This window comes from Mytilus galloprovincialis, chromosome 7, assembly GCF_965363235.1.
Source record: "Mytilus galloprovincialis chromosome 7, xbMytGall1.hap1.1, whole genome shotgun sequence".
Lineage (NCBI taxonomy): Eukaryota > Metazoa > Mollusca > Bivalvia > Mytilida > Mytilidae > Mytilus > Mytilus galloprovincialis.
The window spans coordinates 16,208,512-16,230,278 of record NC_134844.1 but is presented as its reverse complement, the minus strand read 5'-3'; the positions used below and the strand labels follow the sequence as shown (position 1 = coordinate 16,230,278).

The window sequence follows — 21,767 nt, the reverse complement described above, 5'->3', positions numbered from 1 at the left end:
ATAAATGGGATATTATTTCGTGCATACTGCAGACAAGACGCTATCTTACTATCCAACGTATTCCGAATTTAAAGCGAAGACTGCCAATAGTCGGACCGATATAAACATAAATATAATTTAAAATTATTAAAGTCTGTTTTTTTACATGTCATTCATTAAAAAAAAGAAGATAAGAATGATAACTTGTGGTACGAATGGGTCAAAGAAATGTTGGTTTTCTTTTTTTCTTTTTTTCTTTTACTTCTCCCTTTTCAACGGAACACGCTTATAGAGCATGCATAACCAATCGTTTGATAATGGTTCAGCTAAGGCAATAACAATCAAAACCAAGGAGTAAAACTCACAAAGACTCATAAAACCAAAGGACATTTACATCAACAGTTATAAATAATAATTAAGAAACAACACGAACTCCACTAAAAACTGGGAGTGAAATCAGGTGCTCCGGAAGTGTAAGTATTTCCTGCACCATATACGGCGCCCGTCGTGTTATTTCTTTGTTCAGTTCGGTAATGACGGATGGTGATTATGACTGAGAAAGAATATCAGATATGATTTCTGACACAGTTTTGTCATAATGGCCATTCAGCTCATGATGGCGACCGTTAAATTTATTGAGTGATCACCTTAATTTGATTGATTCATAGCCCTGTCTTAGCAGATTTTGAAAAAGCAGTATTCCTCGTTCAATAAAATCAACGTACATTTAACTAGCTTTAGAGTAACGTATCAATTGAGACACATATTTTCCATATGCTGGTGCCGCTGGGATGTTGCTACACAGAAATGGAACATTGAATATAGGAAAATTAAAATCATCGCGTTTGTCATAAATTTTGGTATTCAACTTACCATCATAGTAGTCATAGTAGGTTACATGACTATGCTTTCAGCTGTGACTGAATTATTGACTTTATACGTTAGCAATACATTTGCAATATGTTTGATATTATTTTCGCAAAACAGATTGCCAATGGCGAATAAGTTTTTCATTACTCTGCTTTCATATCTGTTTAAAGCGCATAAAATAATTATCAAAGGTATCATTAGTTATGTATGGGATAAGAAAATCCTTATTATTTCGAAAATTTCATACTATAGGAAACACAAAAAATCATACTATAGTAAACAGAAAATTTATAAAAGTGACCATATACTAATTGATATTCATGTCAACACCAAAGTGCTGACTACTGGACTCATGATACCCCTACGGACGAAACGTCCACCAGCAGTGGCATCGACCCAGTTGGGAAAATAGCTATCAAATGAAACAAGCTAGTATTTTAATATGTCTGACGCGCGTTTCGTCTACAAAAGACTCAGAAATGACGCTCATGTCAAAATAGTAAATTAAATTAGCATATTTTAATGTTTACTCTTAAAGCCATCTAGTGTTCTTCTAAGCACGTCTAGTTTTAAAATAAAGAGTGAACCATACTTTAAGCAATAACAACAAACAGATTGTTGATTTCTAAACAAATAAATGGTTGTTTTGTATTCAAAATAAATGGAGACATAGTCATTGGACTTGGACAATTTTTAGTATAAAACATTGCATATATAATACACAAATCTTTTGGAACACATTTTATCACTTGACTCAGAATACTTCATTTAATTTTGCATACAAAGAGGCACGGATAACCCTAAAAATTCACCGGCGCAAAACCTTTTAGGTTTCTTAATTGGTATAAGAGTCATCTTCCAGAATAAGGGCGTCATACAGACATTAATGGTACACAAAATGAAAACGTTCGCGTTTCAGGAAGGTAGTCCATGCAGTTACCAGGAAACAAGGCTTATAAATTTCATCTTTTGTCGCAGATATCTCTTATAAATGGCCGTTTTCAGGACCATCAATATTATTAGGGAAAATTCTACAATTGAAACATTTTAAACCCCGCGTTTATTCTCAAACATTAACTTGTGTATGTCACTACATTATTTAGTATGGTAAGTGCTTCTTCGATGGTTAAAAGTTCACCTCCTCACACGTGATTACATGGGAAGAAAAAGAAAACAGCGACCAATATCTCTGAGTGTTGCACTAAGTTTGTATATATATATGGAGAAGTGTATAGAAAAAAAACCCGAAAGAAACACATATATTACAGGTTGTAGGGTCGATTATTTTTCCACGATAATTTTACAGCAAATAAACTCATCATAGTTTTTAATAATATAACTATAGCATTGATTATTTTAAACAATCAAACTACATAATTCTTATTCACGAATCAGCATTATGTCTTTATCATACATCACCACAGTTTATAGATATGCTAGGGCTTAGTTTCCTTTTCGGATATAATCGACAGATAATTGACTCTCACTTAAAAGCTATAAAATAATGAGGTGTTTATTGTAAATATTAAATCATCTTTTTGAAGTTTAATTGGTCCCATAAATATTTTCTTGGAGAAAAGATGGTCACATGCGGCTGAGGAAATCTCGTCCTTTTATCATCGATTGTTTTAGTTGAATCTGTGTTGAAACATCTTATTTTGGTCTATAGTGCTTAGGAACTATGTTTTTTCGCTTTTTCTTTCTACTTGGTGTTGTTAAATTTTACAAGACCTTAATTTGAAATAATATTATGGAAGAATGTCAAATTGACTATAAAAGTTTAATTATAATAAGAGAATCACATATTCCGAAATTTTTTCACGACCAATATAATTAAATAAAAGCAGGAAATAACTTACATTAAATCTAAAAAAAAAGTTAGAATTTTTAAACCTTTGATATCATGCGGAAATGTTTCCCATTTTGCTTTAAATGTTTCAAATCAAATGCAAACATTGCACACGGATGTTTTGTATTTGAAAAAGTGAGATGGACTGTGATTTGGAATAATATAAAGCAAAGTTTACATTGCTTCAAGGTAGGATAAGTTTATTTTCGTTTATTGTTTTCGATTATTGAGACTTCATGTTTTACTAACAAAAACAACAGCGTTTTGATTGGCATGTTTATACACCCAAAATTTCAATCTACATCGAAAAACATTTCGTGTTCTATTTACTTAGGAATTTAATCATGATATTGTTAATCTATGTCCGATGACCGAACAGAGAAATAACACGACTGGTGCCGTTTACGGTGCAGGGAATGCTTACCCTTCAGGAGCACATGATTTCACGCTCGGTTTTCAGTGGAGTTCGTGTTGTTTCTTATTTGTTATTTATAATTGTTGATGTAAATGTCCTTTGGTTTTTTGAGTCTTTGTTTACTCCTTGGTTTTGATTGTTATTGTCCTTATGGATGTTTAGGTAAATGACTTCAGAACGAAAACTTTCATACTTTTATTTTATCTTATTTAATATTTGGATCATGAAGGTTTTCAATCTTATGGATTTATTGTTTACAAAGCACAAACATGTGGACGTTCACCTGAAAAGCTAACCAAACTTGTAAACAGACTTATTCGGAAGGGATATAGTCACAACACTGTTGTCAGGGCATTAAGGATAGCATATTTTGGTAATAATATTGATTCACTCATAGGGTCTTTGCATCGGATATAAACATATTTATACTAAAACCAGATATTGGCATAATACGGGTTATGTTCTTCTTATATATGTTATGATAGTATGATACTGAACCGTAAACGGGAGGGATTGTACTTGATTTTCATAGAATGAAGACATAATATTTCAATCAGTATAAAACTGAGATCTGGAGCTGGCATTTCAAAAACTGCTAGTAGTGCTTTGTTAATTTATGTACAATTGTCAGTTTTTTTTTACCTATTCTGACATCGGATTAAGACTTCTTTTTTACTGAGGTGTACTGTGCACATTGCTATCAGTTTCTTTATTCTACAACTGATAGGGGTAGGGTTGAGATATCACATTTCATGTTTATCCCAGACTCATTTTCTTCGCCTGTTCCAAGTCAGGAGCATCTGGGCGTTGTTAGTCTTGTATGTGTTCTGTTTTAATTTTTTAATTCATTTTCATGTTTTGGAGTTTAGTGTGACTTCCATTTTCACTGAACACCATTTTATTTAGGGACAAGCTGAGGACTTCCTCAGGGTGCTGGATTTTGCATTGTATACCCATTGGTGTCTTCCGGCTGTTGTCTGCTGTTTTGTTGGGCTGTTTTCTCTTTGACATATTCCCTATTTCCATTCTCAATTTTATCCTTGAAATTAATTACATAACAACACTTAACTTGGCATCATAATATCATTTATTAAATAGTTAATAAACTCTTTATCTTTTAGATTACAAGCAGTTCTGTAATTATTTTATTTTTGATGGACAAATTCGAAGTTACGTTTCTCTGAATACATCTGCTACTTCAATGAATATTATGAAATGAGCCTTGAAATAAAAAAAAACAATATATACTATTTTAGTGCACTGTGAAGTCGTTATTATTGCATAAGTAGTTTAAGATGCAGCCGCACATTATCAATTTCGACAATTTGATTCATGAGTGTTTTCATTCCACTTTATATTTTAAAACCTAACGTAGCAATAGTTGTAAACATATAAAATAACGTTTACGATGAAATATCAAAATTACAGTTAACGGATTCATCTAAATAATTGTAAATTTTGTGGGGAAAATAACTCACTGGCACAAGAAAAGAAATCGTTTTACAATTATTTAACCATAGAATCAAGAGCTTAACACAAGTTTGATAGAAATATTCAGAGAATCAGCCTGAAACCTATAGGTATTTTGATTACACAAGAAGAAATCACGAATGGCGGATAAAAATATGCAATAACCGGTTTTTACTCGGTTCTTTTCTTGTTTCAAAAGTGTTATTTTAGTAAAAGATAGTTGTGCATCTGAAAAAGGAATATACGTTTTTAAAGGAAGAAAATACATTTTTTAGAAAATGCAAATGTTCGGTTATTATCATGAAAGAAAGCTGACGATGAAAAATTAAAGAGAATTGTAGATTGCACTTTTTAGATACAGGTGTTTCTCAAACCCACGGTTTTTTTTTGGGGGGGGGGGGGAGATGTAAAAATAGTTAATCAATTTTGTTAACGAACTGGTTCCAAAATTATCTCTATGTATCATCTCAAAGAGGCCAAACTTGGGAATGTTACCAGTAAATATGCATATGCATATCAGTAATATTGAAATCTGTTGAAATCCTTAATTGATGGTAGTACATAGTTTTAGTGTAAGTTTCAACTCTTAGAAGTTCGGGGCATATATAAACGTTGAAAACGTATGCCGCACAGCCCTATATTTTCACCTTGGGACATGCAGATAGGACAAAAACATCCCAACAATAATATTTATGAAGGACCTCCAAGGTAAATTCTAGGATTTATTTTTTTCCAAAAGTTCATAATAAAAGTAGTTCAGTTTTAGCCGTACAAGGAGTTCCTATAGAAATTTTTATTGTAGATATATACAAAAATGCTGCCTTTATTGGGTGAAAAAAGAGAAAATACAGAATTTCACCAATTCTGGTTAATCTCAGAGATTTTGATTAAATTAACTGAAATATGAAGTTTGACAAAGATTTCATGCAGATTGAGAAAATCCTGGGCCTTAACTATAATGACTCAGCATAAATTCACAGTTAACAGTATGCGTAGTTTACTTAAAGATGTGAATTCAAAATGCATTCAGAATTTATACATATTTGTAATTTGAATATGAATGAATGAATATTTTATTTGCGAAAGCATAAATAATATGCTATGGCAATACATAAACAAGTATATACAATGTGACAAAACAACAGACAGCAGAGAACAATACATGATATAATAAAGGTACAATTAATTCACAATACATGATCTAATTTTCCAAGCATATTTCAGATAGTTACACAGTTTAGTTGTGATTGATTTTGATTTTGCTTGAAGTAAATGAAAAAGTTTAAAATTATTTGGCCAAGAACAATAATATTTTGGCAAATGTTCTTGTCTCACAGTTCTGTAAGCTGGACATACAAGTATAAAGTGGTATTCATTTTCAATACAAGCCATATTGCAGCATATACATAGACGCAGATGTCTAGGAATATTTTTATATCGCCCTAATTCCAAATTCAGTTTCAAAGTACCACTTCTCAATTTTGTGAGTAAGTTACTATTAATAAAAAAATCTAAATAATTCTCTATTACAAAGTCTGTTTTGAGGTGTTTATAAATACATAGTTTTTCACAATCATTTATTGATGCATACCAAGTTTGTAAATACTGGTCCTTTATACGAGTTTTTATAACATCTAACTGTATATTTACATAATTCTGTGCAGTCCAAACATAGTTCAAACCAAGATTAAACAATAAATCACGAACACTAGACGCCCAGTTCTTTTTACCCTTGTTTGCATCTTCTAATAAAAGTTGGTAAACATCATAAACAATAGGTGGCTTATTTACAATAATATGAAGACAATATTTCAAAATAATTTGTTTTCTTGAGACATACATAGGCAAATGACCAAGTTCACCACATAAAAAACTTAAAGGAACATTTTTACCTAGTTTTAAAACAAATCTACAGAAACGGTTGTGTATTTGCTCTATATCATTTGCACGGTGGAAACCCCATATTTCAGATGCATAGTTCAATACGGAACCAACCATACTATCGAACAGTACACATTCTTGACTTGTGGATAAAAACACATGTTTTAAAGAGTTCAGAAGTGACGAAAGCGCTCTTGATCCCTGTTGAGATAATCTTTTTTGGGTATGTAAAAATTTTCCATTGTAATGAAGTAGCATACCCAAGTACACGTGAGAGTCCACTATCTGTAGTTCTTTACCCTCATACACGAAACTGAAGTTAGCTGGCTGCCATCCATTTCTAAAAACAACAACTGTGGTTTTGTCTGTATTTACCTCAATGTTCCATTTCTTACAATAGATTGATAGATTATCTAGTAATTTTTGTAACATTTCAGGAGACTTACTAAACAATACAGTGTCATCAGCGAAAAGAATTAAGTAAATTAGAAAACCATTCAGTTGTACAACGTCATCACTAGCATTTACGGACATATCTTCTATAATATCATTGATGAAGAACAAAAATAATAAGGGAGACAATGGGTCCCCTTGTTTCACACCAAGTAAATTGTTAATTGCGTCCGAAAGTAAACCACCAGATCTAACTCGTAGCTGGACAGACGAATAAATAGATTTGATCATATTAACGAATTTGCTACTGACACCATTTTGTAGAAGTTTATATAATAAGATCCGTCTGCTTAGTTTATCAAATGCTTTACGGAAATCCACAAAGGTACAAAACAGTTTCATTTTACGTTGCAGGATATGTGTAATAATTCCATGGATAACAAAAATTGCATCTATAGTTGAACGGCCTGGTCGGAATCCAAATTGGTTATCAATTAATTTTTCCTCATCTTCTGACCACGCCAGTAAGCGACTTGTTAATATAGACGTAAATAGTTTAGATAAGACACTTACTAATATAATAGGTCTATAGTTGTTTGGGTCCGTTAAATCACCACTTTTCGGAACTGCAATTACAAGTCCTTCTGTCCAGAGTTCAGGAAAAATCCCATTTTCAAATACATTATTAAAAAGTGTTTTTAAGATCGGCGCAAAAAATAGTGGACCCGCTGAGAACATTTCACCTATAATGCTGTCGTTACCCGCACTTTTTCCGGATTTCAATTTGTGTATTGCTTTAATAACTTCTTCATCAGTAATTTCAGAATCTAAAAAGTCAACGTGGGATTCACTTATTTGTATATTATTTAGTAAGTCTAATACTTCGTTGCAGATATCTGGTGGGCTGTCCCCAAGAATAGTTTCAAAATGGTTAAACAGTACATCATTGTCTACTACATAGCGTGATTTAGTCTTAGGTTTTATGGTTGACCAAAATTGCTTAGGGTTCGTTTTGGCAGTTGCACATAATTCAATTCCTTTCCGACGCTTAAACCTTGCCCTGGCTTGTCGTTTCGCTTTATTAAATGAATTTCTGGATGAAATATAGAATGTTCTGTTAATATCTGTCGGATGACGCAGAAAAGTGTTCCGAAATTTATGAAAATTCTCTCGTTCATTAGCGCACTTTTCATCAAACCATTCATTGTTTTTACGAATGTTATTCTCATTTTCATTTATCAAAACAGATCTTCCGAAAACTTCAAAAGCACTGTTATAAAGTATTTGAGTTATCTCCCTTACCGAATCATTGACCTCGTCCAAGGTAGAAATATCATTCACTAGTGAAAGCAATCTGTCTTGTTGATTATGTAGTAATTGGATATAATCAGTGTTTTTATTGTTATCCCATTTGATATACGTGTGAACTTTTGGTATATTGTGTGACGGACGATTGTTCGTAAAATCTAGTTCAAAATAAAGTGGCGAGTGGTCTGAAAACTCGTTCAACTGTAACACTTCAAAATTACTAATTAACTCGTAATCACAAGGAGAAACAAGTAAATAATCATTAACACTTCTTCCGTTAGACGTACAGAAAGTGAAATTACCGTGTTTGTCGTTTCCGAGTCTTCCATTAGCTACCGTGAGCCCAGTGTCATAACACATCTGTAAAAGTTTACGACCAAAAGAATTGACGAATTTGTCCATAGAGCACCTATTTGAAATAATGGGGTTTTGCACCTGCTCAACACTCTCAACATATTTATCTAAATTATCATTAGTCAAAAAGTCGTTTGTTTCACCTATACGACTATTCAAATCACCACAAACAAATACAGTTCCTTTTTCTTTTAAATCTACAACAATACTTTCAATTACTTCATGAAAATCATGTTCACATATTTGATAAAAATTAGATTTTTCATGAGGAATATACGAGAAACACATATAAATATCATTATTAATAGCAAAAAAATCTCTTTTTAGTTTAATTACAACAATTCCATAGTTCAATTCTTTTTCAATAGAAATACCATCACACAAGTAATTTTTACAAAAAACAGCTATACCTCCTTCATTTCTAGTACCTATATTTTTTCAACGATTAATACAAGAAATGTTAACAAAACCATTAATATTAATTAAGTTATTTTCTTTTAACCAAGTTTCACAAACGAATAAAATATCGTATCTATTAACTAAATTAAGAAAATCGTTATCATCATAAATTGATACAAGTCCATGCACATTCCAACACAAACATTTTAAGTTTTCAAATTGTTCTCTGTGTAAACCCTATGGAGTATATTCTTTTCCACCAACGAAAATCTTGTCCTTTACAAAGTAGGCTTTTACATCTTGGTCACGCAACTGTTTCATGATAGGTAGTTTCTCTTTCCTGCGTTTTTGGATCTCTAGAGGGAGTTGTTCCGAAATTCCAAACTCTAATCCTTTTAGGTATTTTGCTCTTTTTTTGACGTTGTCCCTATTCTCAAAAGATGAAAATTTAACAAGGATTGGCCGGATTTTGTTGCCCTTTTTACCTAAGCTATAAGCATCAGTAACCACAATATTAGATGGATTTTCAATTTTCAGTTTTTCCTCACAGAATAAGTCAATGGTATGACGACAATTTTCATCATTAATTTCAGGTATATTATAAAATATTAAATTGTTACTCATTGCTTTCATCTGGACTTCAAGTAATTCATTTTGCAATCGATCATTCTCCCTTTTCATATCATTAAGCGATGCACTTAGTTTTTTATCAACAGTATTCACACTAGAATTATTGGTTTTCAATTGGCCTGAAATTTTATTTAATTCCGCTTTAATATCGGTGAAATTTTGTTTGTGGTTGTCATATTCATTACTCATTAACTGTGTGCTCTTTTCGACTTGGTCTAGACGGTCATCTATGGATTTGGTACCTTTTTCCAATCGTATAACCTTTGCATTTAAAGAAGTTACAAACGAGTCAATTTTTTCTAGTTTATCAAGCTTGTTTTCAAACTGGTCCATCCGACGGAATATTTCGTCAACCCATGTAGGACGCTGTTGCGTAGATGCTGATTGGGTAGGAGGTGATATATGTTGCATGTGATGCATAGGTGGTGGGTACATCCCGAGGGTCGGACTGGAGCACAAGTGTGGGTTTTGTGGCATGAACCCAGCGTTCGGGCCAGGGTTGTAGGTATATACAAAGTTTGGATCTTGTGACAAATTTTGTTGGCTCATATTAACACTTGTGTTCATTGTATCTAAAACATTAGAATTAGAAGGTGTATTGGGTGGTTTGTTTACATTTGTAATGTCACCTGAACTGTCACCTGTGTTGACACATGAGTTGTCTTCAGTAGATTTACTTTTATTCTTCTTTTTACTCTTTTTTCTAGACGGTTTTTTACTTCCAGAGTCATTTAGAACACTTGTATCACTAGTATTAGTCCGTTTGACGCCTTTTCCAGACCTTTTTCCAGGCATTATCACACATTTTTAGAAAAAAATTCTCTCTGTTCAAAAAACACTACTACCCGCCATTATGTCACATGATCAGACATGTTCAGAAGTGCTTATTATGTACTCTTCGCAGTCAGTGAAACTCAGAGGTCCTTCATAAATATTATTGTTGGGATGTTTTTGTCCTATCTGCATGTCCCAAAAGTAAGCCGTAACACCTACATGTGATTTATTGTGACAGCGGCATAAAAAGGACAAGCTAGAAATACAATACCTAAATAAAACTTTCAATAGTAAAGTAAATCCTAAATGCATACTTAATATTCCAAATTGCTAGAAACAGCAGATTAACTAAGGAAGTTTGAGGACCCAGTGGAAAAAGAAAACATAGAAAAATGCCAACTTCTAGGTCATAAAACAAATATTTTAACTTGAAAATGATATGGTTAAATTAGTTTATTGGTCTTTTGTATAGAACAAAAACAATAACTGTGCTTAGAAGTTATGCAAAATTCAGATGTAAGTAGTCATTTATATAAATTTTTTAATGAATTCATACATCAGACTATAAATTATGCAAATATGGCTTTGTTTAAATACTTCTAGTTCATCTATTAGCTAAATTGTGTTGGATATGTGATTAAGAAATGTATTGGTGTGACAAGATTTCTAAACTCACCATATGAGTTAGAACTTTCATTGACAAATAGGTATGCAGTGAGATGTGGTTAAAAGTCTTTAAATTTAAAGAGGGTTGGGGTATAAACTGTACTGTAAAAGAAAACTTAGAATATTTGCAGTGATATCTTTCAGGCTATAATTCTGATAAATCAGTATTTTTGTGTGGGAAAAGTGTTTTAGAGAGTTTTCTATTGGAATAAATGTTAGTATTGGTTGCACTTTTGTAATACAGCTATTTCACAAACCAAGCCTCTTTTGGTGATTTATTTTTTAGTTAGTTTGTGAATGCTGTCTTATTGTCAATATAGCAATGCCAGTTATTTTTTTCAAAGAAAATGCATACATTTGCCGTTTAGTTATTTAATTAAATTTCGCCATATTTTATATATTATATAATGCTAGTTTTACTTTTGTTTTCAGATGAAGTATATGTTTGTAGTTGTGTTTTCTATTAGCTTAATACGCATTCAAACAGGTATGTGCATATTTAGAATGATACAACAACTTTGTTTTAGAGTAATAATACAATGCATAACATTTGCTTTTATGCAATTGCAATTTTTAAGGCAGTCAATAACACAGCAATATTTATGGAGTAACAGTAATAAATCGTCATTATCAAAGTATTCGTTTATTCTTTGTACATGTAATTTATCTTTTCTAACATGTAAAAACATAATTTGTAATTTGTCAATGATCTTATTATTACCCAATACTGCTAACGGTTCTATTTTCAGAAAATATAAATGTTTACCCAGGAAAAGAAAACATATACAGTATTTTTCCTGGTGATACACTAGCACTCCAATGCCCTGTGAACTGTTCCAAGAGGAGCTCTGTTTATTGGTCATATATGACGGGCGACGTGGAAAATATTTTATCAATTGGAGACAAAATAGATGAAAAAACACACTACCGGTTCAGAATAGAATTAGGATTTAACCATCTAAAAAATGTTACATTTCTTACGATATATAATATCACTTCAAAAGATCAAAAGATGTTCAAATGTTATTTTTATAAAGGATGCAATCAAAGTAAACTACCTATTGAATATAAGTACAATATAAAACTAGCAAGTAAGTCATCACTGCGGTTTTCGTTTTTTTCATCGTTGAAGTTCGTACTATGCATATAATGGCTAATAACCACTTCCTCGTAACGCTTGTAGTATTGTCTCTTTGATAAGCATACGACATCCCTCTAGTTAAATATTATTATTTGTTTCATCAACTTGTAACAATCTGCATCCATTCAGTAGGGTGTATATTTTGAAAATTCCGCAGAAAACATAAAAAAAAAACGGTTCCTGACGTCTCCATTCCGTAAAACCTATATGAGACTTAAATGCACACTGTATGATAAAGCTATAATAAATATTTTTAAAATACTTTTCGCGTACGTACATAAACAATCGCTTTATCAACCATTTGCATACTTAAGTGTGTACTGTAATACATGAAACGTCTTACATGGGTATCATTCCAGATGTCATCGCTGTACTATCATTTTCACTTTTTTCGTCGATTAAAATCAGATAAGGTTCCTTTGTAATCATAAATTGTTGAAACAAAGAAATCAGTGTATTTTGGCAATAACGATTTTCAATGTCTAAACTATTGGTTGCTGTAAAAATGATCTTTTTCACATGTTACATTAAATCTATAATTTTAACAATGACAGTTATGTTTTATCTTTAGAAATAACTATTGTAATTTTTTTTACCTCACCTGGCTGTTTTAAATTGTCAGCCATTATAGTATCACTGTTTTTTTTATAAGCACGAACATATAATTTGTACATTGTAGATATCACACAATCCTTCATAAAGAAACCGAACGGAGACGTTTGTTGTGTACTGCAAGGACAAAATATACGGTCTATCAAATTCATATGGGAACAGCGAACCTTATATGATGAACACGTACGGTTTATTGAAAGTGTCCAGAAAAATTATTCAGGGACGTCAGAACGAAATACAGAAGAGACTATGCGTAAACACAATCACTCGATGTCAGGCCTGGACCTTAATACAAATGGAATATTAAAATATGAAAAAGAAGGGAAGTACATGTGTATTGCTCAAGTGTACCTCTATGGTAGGAATCAGACGGTTAATAAAACTGCATCTTTCAAGATAGATAATATACAAGGTATTTTTTCATGTCTAATGAAACTGGAGCGAAACATCAGAAAATAAATATTACCTTTAAACTCAATTTACACTTATTGTGAAATTGATTTCGCCACAGAAAACTTTTATAAAAAATATCTACTTAACGGGAAGTTTTTGCATATTAATTAAATATTATTTCTAGGTGAAACATTGATGTTTTTACTGCCTTTAAGTATGCTGTTGTTTATCTTTTTTTTTCTCTATCTAGTAAGATAGGTTTTTATTCTCCTATTACAATGTTGTTTCTGTATACCAACTCGTGAACAACATTTACAACAATAGTATAGTAAATGTCCTTTTCAACACTGAATTTTAATTGTAGTTTTCACTGTGTGTCTCTTATGTTAAAATGAAGTAAGTATTTACTTAGGCTACAATGTAGTCAGGTCCTACGTTTTCACTATCACAAAATGCGTTGATAAAAATGTCAAATTCTGAATAAATAACACATTTTTGTAAATAAAAATGCAAAACATATATGGTGCAGTAGCTGTTTTGATGGACGTTTTTATGGTATTACATGGAAATGGTCCCCGAATCCGAAATAGTATGAATGAAGAACACCCTTTGCTTATTTTTGGCACAGAAAATCTTGCTTATCACAGAGTTTTCTCTAAATTTCTCGCCAATGACCAACAGTAATTGTTCAGTAATTCAATTTTCATTTCTAATTACAAGGGCAGCAGAAAATAAAATTACTTCTACATTTTATCTTGGGTGTAAAATCAAAGTGGCGCCAGCCATTTTTTAATTACTTCCTTTTAACCTTTATTGTCTATGGAATTGGGAAAAGTGTTACTCTAAACAATTGTGTCAATGTACCACTACACATTTTCGAACCTTGTCCGTTAGTTTGGTCTAAATTGGTATAGATTTTTGAAAACTTGACCTATCGTTCTGAAAGGAAATAACTCCATTAAGGTATTTAAAAAAAGATACTTTATTGATTTTTGTTTCAGATCGACCATTTTGCGTTCAGGATACAAGGAACCAACTTGCCATTCTCGGAGACGACATCGTAATTACTATGCAGTTTTACAGCAAGCCAGCATATTCAGCTCTATTTTTTAGTGAAAATGACAGTCAATTAAAATTGGGAGACGAAATTGTTAACATAAAAAATATTTCATTGGACGTATACAACGTCACTGTAAAGGTCAGTGGGTATGAAATAATAATCAACATTACAGAATTCAGCAAAGAAGACGTTGGGAATTATACAGTCAATATTACTAATGAGTTTGGGTCATGTAACTGTACTGTGCAGTTAGTATCTCAAGGTAATCAACGCGGTCTTCTTTTAGTATGTAGTCACTATTTGAGGTAGCACAGTAGTTTCAAAAATCATTGTAAAATTCTGTATATTGAATTAAGATATTATTTGCACTCAGTTCTAACATGTCCGTTTTCAATTTGTATTGATAAAAAATAATTGTTAATGAATATTAATCAATTCAATAGTATACACTGATATAAATAAGTAAAAGATTCTAACACGTGCCCCGTTTTGGAGTGTAGCTGTCAATGTTAACGTGTAAAGATCACTCCGAAAAGTCCATTTATAAATTTCTCAGTAAACTATTGGGAACAACAAATTAAAAGATCCCTTAAGATAATCATGAAAAACCTATTGGTATCCGAGTTTTGAAACAATCATTGAAAACACTAACCCAAGACTGAACATATTTATGCAAATGTTTACTAATATAAGGTGCATTTCATATTTTCGTATAGATGTACGAACATTATGTTCTCCTACACGTATTAGTTTATACAAAATTATGAGATGTGGTATGATTCTAAAATGACGTATGAACCAAACCATACCGTATAGTAATCTACAAAAGGCTGAAAAAAGGCTGATCATCAAACAACATACGAAAAAATATACAACTGAATTGCGGAGCATGACTAAGGAAAGTAAGATAAAACATGTGGCGGGATTCGGGATGTTTGTGATCGCTAAGCCTTCCCTATAACTAAGCTTGGACAATGATGTAGCTATACAACATAAGAATACATTATAAAATCAGTTGTGAATGACTTACTAGATCAATATGCATCACTCAGACAGCTAAAATATAGAAAACATCTGTTTTTGGTTTGTTTTTTTCTTGTTAAGTATGCAAGCCCATACAAAACAGTGACAGGATAGTCAACCTTATGACGGTAGTCTTGTAGTGTTAAACATAGAAGTAGAAAAACAATACACTCCATGGCGATCTTAAGAGTACTCGAAGTTGCTGAAATCAAGTTGAAATTAAGGTGACAGTGGTTGACCAATGTTCAAATCATAAATTGTCAAAAAATAATAAATCATGTTCTCCAAAATAATTTTATTTTTCATCCAAACGTTACGCGTTGAATTAAATGTTCGGTTCAACTCGACATGACTTACAGGAGTAGCCCGGAAACGATTCGAAAAATAATATTGACGTTTTCTCAGTAAAGAGGAAAGATACATGAGCACGTGTGGTATGATTGGAAATGATAAAAAAAACTCCAGCAGAGACCAACTATCGTTGTCGAATATTCGTATGTATATCATAGTGTGGTGTTCGCACAAAAAAAACTCAATAACAGTATGGAATGTTGACAAAACTATTTCAATTGTTTTCAAAACTATTCTGGTTAATTAGTTAAGGTTGTAATAAATGCTACTTTACACTGACTTTGTCCTTGAGCAATATAAGGAGTGCCATGTACGTACAAGGTGTAAATCTGATATTTCCGTGGTTTTGGTAAGGTCAATAATTAAACTTATCACAGATACCAGGATTGAAATTTGGTTTTTGCGCCAGAAGCGTTTTGTCTACAAAAGACTCATTTGTGACGCCCGAATGAAAGAAAAAAAGAGTTACAAATGCCAAATAGAGTACGAAGATAAAGAGCATTGAAGATCACAAATTCCTAAATGTTTTGTCAATATAGCTGAGGTTATTTATTCCTGTGGAAGAAAACCCATAGTATTTAAAAAAAAAATGTTTGTTAACAGTTAATTTACAATTATGACATTATCAATTATATTTCAAGACAACACATAAGTGCAGACTATTAGACTGGCGATACCCTCAGGGAATATAAGTAGCTTCCTTTTAAGTTTTATGTTTCGAGTTTTGTAGTCTTTTGTTCGTTTTTCGTCGTTGTTATATTGCCATTTTGACGTTTTGATTTTTCTTCAGATATTTTCAATCATCTTTTTTAGACAATGGTTTTTAAAAACTGTACCTTATGACAAAAGTAAAACTTATATATCTGTTACGGATAAACAAGAATCAAATTGCTAGTATTAGAAATTAACAATAAATCATGAGATAGCTGGTCAAATCAAATCATTTATATAAGGGAGATTCAAACTCAAGTTGAAAATAAACTAACTACGCAATGGCTTAAAAAGAAAAGTACGTAAACTCAATATAGAAAACTAAAGATTGCGTAACATTAAAATAAGGAGATGTGGTATGCATGACTGCAAATAAGGCACATATCAATTAAAGTTCAAATGATCGAAGTGTCTATAAATCGGTACTCTCCTAACATAATATTTTGTTATATTATAAACATGATAAAGTTGGTATATTTGATATTTTGATATTTGCAGGAAATTACACTAAGAAGGTTGTGATAGGGAACAAGACACGTAAGTTTGCAAATCATATTTCAATTACTTTCTATATTTGCTGCAAAATTTGTAAACGAAAAGGATACTAGTCATATAATTTGGTATGCGTTTCATCTCAATAAACTTGTACATGGCACTTGAATCAAAACAGTTGAAATAGTTAATCCAATAAAAAGTTGAAAAGCTTTGAAACCTAATTATCCGAATAGTTGTTTCAAATATAGATATTACAATCCATGCCAAAGAATAAAAAAAAAAACACCTTGGTATTTTAAATACTTCATAAGTGTGTGATCATTTAAATTACAGCATGCAACCATATCAATAAATAAAATTTATGATAACTCAAAAGTGCATATCACTAAGTTGGTAATACCCTTCGAAAAGAAACGGCCATTCCACTACTTGAATCACCATAAGTCCAAATATTACATGGAAATTTTAAAAAATATATATCTTATTACCCTAATTGCAATTTTAACGAAAGAGAGAAGAAAGACACAGAATTTACAGAAGAGACATGCGCTCACGAAAATTCGAAAACAAATTGACAATATCATGTCTTAAACAGAAAAAAAAAAAACACATAGCACAACATAAAAATCTTAAAAATTAGCAACACGAACCCAACAATATCCCAGTGTGATCTCATGAGCTCCGAAAAGTAATCAGATTTCTCTTCCCATACAAGAGGGACGAAAGATACCAAAGGGACAGTCAAACTCATAAATCTAAAACAAACTGACAACTCCATGGCTAAAAATGAAAAAGACAAACAGAAAAACAATAGTACACACGACACAACATAGAAAACTAAAGAATAAACAACACGAACCCCACCAAAAACTAGGGGTGATCTCAGGTGCTCCGGAAGGGTAAGCAGATCCTGCTCCACATGTGGCACCCGTCGTGTTGCTTATGTGATTACAAATCCGGTAAATAGTCTAATTCGGTAGGTCATATTCATGAAAGGGAAGTGGATTGTAGTTACGACGTAAGGAACATATCCGATATCATTTGTGAAACGGTTATTCCATAACGGTCAACCAACTCGTGATGGCGTCCGTAAAATTTACGAAGGGATGATTTCAACTTCACTATTTGGAACTCTTGGTTTAATAGCTTCCTTGTGAGCAGCAAACCTCTATCAAGAAAATCATGATAGGAAATGCAAGCACGGGAATATCGTATCAATTGGGAGATATATACCCCGTATGCAGGTGCTGCTGGAATGTTGCTACTTAGAAATGGAAAGTTCACAATTGGAAAGCTGAAATCATCTCTTTTGTCGTAAAGTTTTGTTTTCAACCGACCCTCATTGTCAATTTCTAGATGTAAGTCAAGATATGAAGCCGACTTAATTGTATCTGTAGTATCCTTTATCTCTAGTTCGATTGGATAGATGCGTTCCACGTAGTCACCAAATTTTGAATTGTTTAGTGAAAGAACATCATCTATATAGCGGAAAGTAGAGTTAAAGGATATTGCTAACTTCTTGTCTTTCTTCCTAAGAAGTTCCTGCATGAAGTCAGCCTCATAATAATAAAGAAACAAGTCGGCGAGTAGAGGGGCACAGTTTGTTCCCATTGGAATGCCGACAGTCTGTTGAAAAACACGTCCTCCGAACGTAACAAATATGTTGTCAATCAAGAAATCAAGCATCTTGATAATATCAGTTTCAGAGAATTTTTTGTTTGAATCAGAGTGATTCTTTACAAAGTAGGATTTATCCCTCCCTAAGACAAGATACTTGTATCTACGTTGGCCATTCTTTTTTATGAAGCAAAGTAATACCAACTCTTTCAATTTGTCTTTTAGTTTGGAATGTGGAATACTTGTGTACAGAGTAGAAAAGTCAAATGTTTTAATACTGTTACAAGATGAAAGAGAGTTAGATTGTATGTACTCTAAAAGATCTTTTGAATTTTTAAGTATCCACATCTGATTCACGCCACCTCTAGAATAGGCAGTTTCACAATAACTTTGAAGCCCGTCTTTGATTGCTGATAAAATAGATGTTAATAATTTAGAAAGAGGTTTCGTGGAGCACTTGGAAGACCCAGCAATATACCGTTGTTTGTAAGGACACTTATGTAGTTTAGGTATCCAATACAGTGATGGAAGATCCAGTTCTTCATCTTTGGTTGAAATTCCAAAGGAACATAGAACAGACCTATGATTATCCAGGATTTCCTCTTTGGTAAGTGTCGTGAGGGTATATGTTGAGTTTCCAAGTGAATTGTCAATACCTAATTCGTTTATCAAGCAGTTGATGTAGTGACTTTTACACACAAAAACGATGTTATTTGGGGCTTTATCTGCGGGGACAACAACATATTTGTCATGGAGGTCGGATAGGTGTTTTGCAACATTTGGGTCTTTAAAGATTGACGTAGCATGGGCATTGATGGACCCATTCAGTTTCTTAATTCTGATTTGTATCAACGACCTCACTGCCTTAATCCATTCGGAAAGAGTGTCTACGTCTTCCTTCTCGCGCTTAGCCCATTGCCTGGCATAATCCTCGACTGAATCCATCAAAATTTTAAAGTTGTATTTCCAATTGATGGATTTAGGCTCACGATATTTGGGACCTTTCGATAACACATTTCGTAGAGAAGTGTTATTAACAATGTTAAGGTCACCGGTAATAACGTGGCCAGCAGGATTATATGTGAATTTGGAACTAGCACAAGTGCAATCAGGAGGTTTAGACTTGAAGTCGTCAATATCGAGATCCTGCAAAACGCGTTTGTAATTGAAAATTTTAGTTGCAATAGGTTTGGTATAGGTATAAGAAATTATTGGTACAGACTGGTCTTTGAAATAAGGAGGTATTTTCGATTGTACTAATTTATGATGAAGGATATTGCCTAGGTTGACGCCATCGAGACCTTTGTTGGCAAAGGAAAGATTAAGAAAAAATCTTTTCTCTTTTTCATCTTTTCCAATGCAAACTGGCTTGAAAAGTCTGTGACTTGCAATATCCGAAATTATAGCTTCAAGTTTGTATTGGTTTGAATGAGGGTTTGTAACAGTGGATTCCAAACATAAATTGAACAGAGAATGAAGTTTTGAAAGGGGTAATGAATAAAGTTTCGTGCGAATGTGATGAATACCTAACGGCTTTTGTATGAATGGCAGCAAGTCATTAATAGAGACATCATGCAGAGAAGGTGATGTATAATGACGATGACCATGACTGCGTCTACGTCGAGGAGTCGAGTTGAAAATATTCATCACATTCACCGAGTTACACGAAGGACTAGATAGAATACCTATACCATCAATTTTGTCATTGCAGCCATAAGGTGTTGCAGTTCCCAATTGTCTAATCCAGTAGTCTTCTTTTTGTCTACGGAGAGTCGTTGAAAGATTAGGATTGTTAGAGCTATGGTATATCTTTTCGATAATGCGAACTGTCATAGAAACGATGGAATGATCGGGCTGATTGAAATGCTGGTATAGAATGTCGTTAGCATTAAGGTTAATGTCTGATCTATGACCGCACATACGTTTGTTAAGCCTTCCTTTCGTTTCACCGACGTAAACCAATCCGCAAAGGTTGCACTCTAATCCGTAGACGACATTTATCGATTTACAATTCAGATCATCGTAACTTCTGGTAAAATATGACTTCTTGGTCAAATTGCTAGTGAATTCAGCATCTGTAATTAAAATAGCACAAGTTTTGCAGCCTTTGGTCTCACATTTTGAAATGCGACAGTGTTGTACTGTGTCATCAAACACCAAAACGTCTTTAAGGAGAACTGAACATGGCTGTATATGTGTAATATTGTTATTGTCACTAGGACGATGATCTGAATGAGTCGTGTTTGAGATATTTGTCATGTCTGGTGATGAGGGGACACCTGCCGTATCAGACGACACCGTGTCCATGGTCACGTCTGTTTCGGACCTTTTTATACTGGGCGACGTCCGAGCCAGTTTCCTGTTTGATCTTCGTAAGTTCATGCAATGTAGTTTTGCTACAAAATGTCCACCAGCAGAGACATCGACCCAGTGGTAATAAAAGAGGGACGAAAGATACCAAAGGGACAGTCAAACTCATAAATCTAAAACAAACTGACAACTCCATGGCTAAAAATGAAAAAGACAAACAGAAAAACAATAGTACACACGACACAACATAGAAAACTAAAGAATAAACAACACGAACCCCACCAAAAACTAGGGGTGATCTCAGGTGCTCCTGAAGGGTAAGCAGATCCTGCTCCACATGTGGCACCCGTCGTGTTGCTTATGTGATTACAAATCCGGTAAATAGTCTAATTCGGTAGGTCATATTCATGAAAGGGAAGTGGATTGTAGTTACGACGTAAGGAACATATCCGATATCATTTGTGAAACGGTTATTCCATAACGGTCAACCAACTCGTGATGGCGTCCGTAAAATTTACGAAGGGATGATTTCAACTTCACTATTTGGAACTCTTGGTTTAATAGCTTCCTTGTGAGCAGCAAACCTCTATCAAGAAAATCATGATAGGAAATGCAAGCACGGGAATATCGTATCAATTGGGAGATATATACCCCGTATGCAGGTGCTGCTGGAATGTTGCTACTTAGAAATGGAAAGTTCACAATTGGAAAGCTGAAATCATCTCTTTTGTCGTAAAGTTTTGTTTTCAACCGACCCTCATTGTCAATTTCTAGATGTAAGTCAAGATATGAAGCCGACTTAATTGTATCTGTAGTATCCTTTATCTCTAGTTCGATTGGATAGATGCGTTCCACGTAGTCACCAAATTTTGAATTGTTTAGTGAAAGAACATCATCTATATAGCGGAAAGTAGAGTTAAAGGATATTGCTAACTTCTTGTCTTTCTTCCTAAGAAGTTCCTGCATGAAGTCAGCCTCATAATAATAAAGAAACAAGTCGGCGAGTAGAGGGGCACAGTTTGTTCCCATTGGAATGCCGACAGTCTGTTGAAAAACACGTCCTCCG

At 33.1% G+C, this 21,767-nt stretch overlaps 2 long non-coding RNA genes across 2 annotated transcripts; both read left to right on the top strand.

Annotated features, from left to right (window-relative positions):
* Positions 1 to 2,796: 2,796 nt before the first annotated feature.
* Positions 2,797 to 12,016, top strand: LOC143084416 (uncharacterized). Its single transcript, XR_012981064.1, has 3 exons — positions 2,797 to 2,887; positions 11,421 to 11,475; positions 11,738 to 12,016. It is a non-coding gene; the product is annotated as an uncharacterized LOC143084416 (long non-coding RNA).
* Positions 12,017 to 12,776: 760 nt separating this feature from the next.
* On the top strand, positions 12,777 to 16,817 carry LOC143084415 (uncharacterized). The gene is made up of 3 exons (XR_012981063.1): positions 12,777 to 13,153; positions 14,136 to 14,456; positions 16,778 to 16,817. It is a non-coding gene; the product is annotated as an uncharacterized LOC143084415 (long non-coding RNA).
* The last annotated feature ends 4,950 nt before the right edge of the window (positions 16,818 to 21,767 follow it).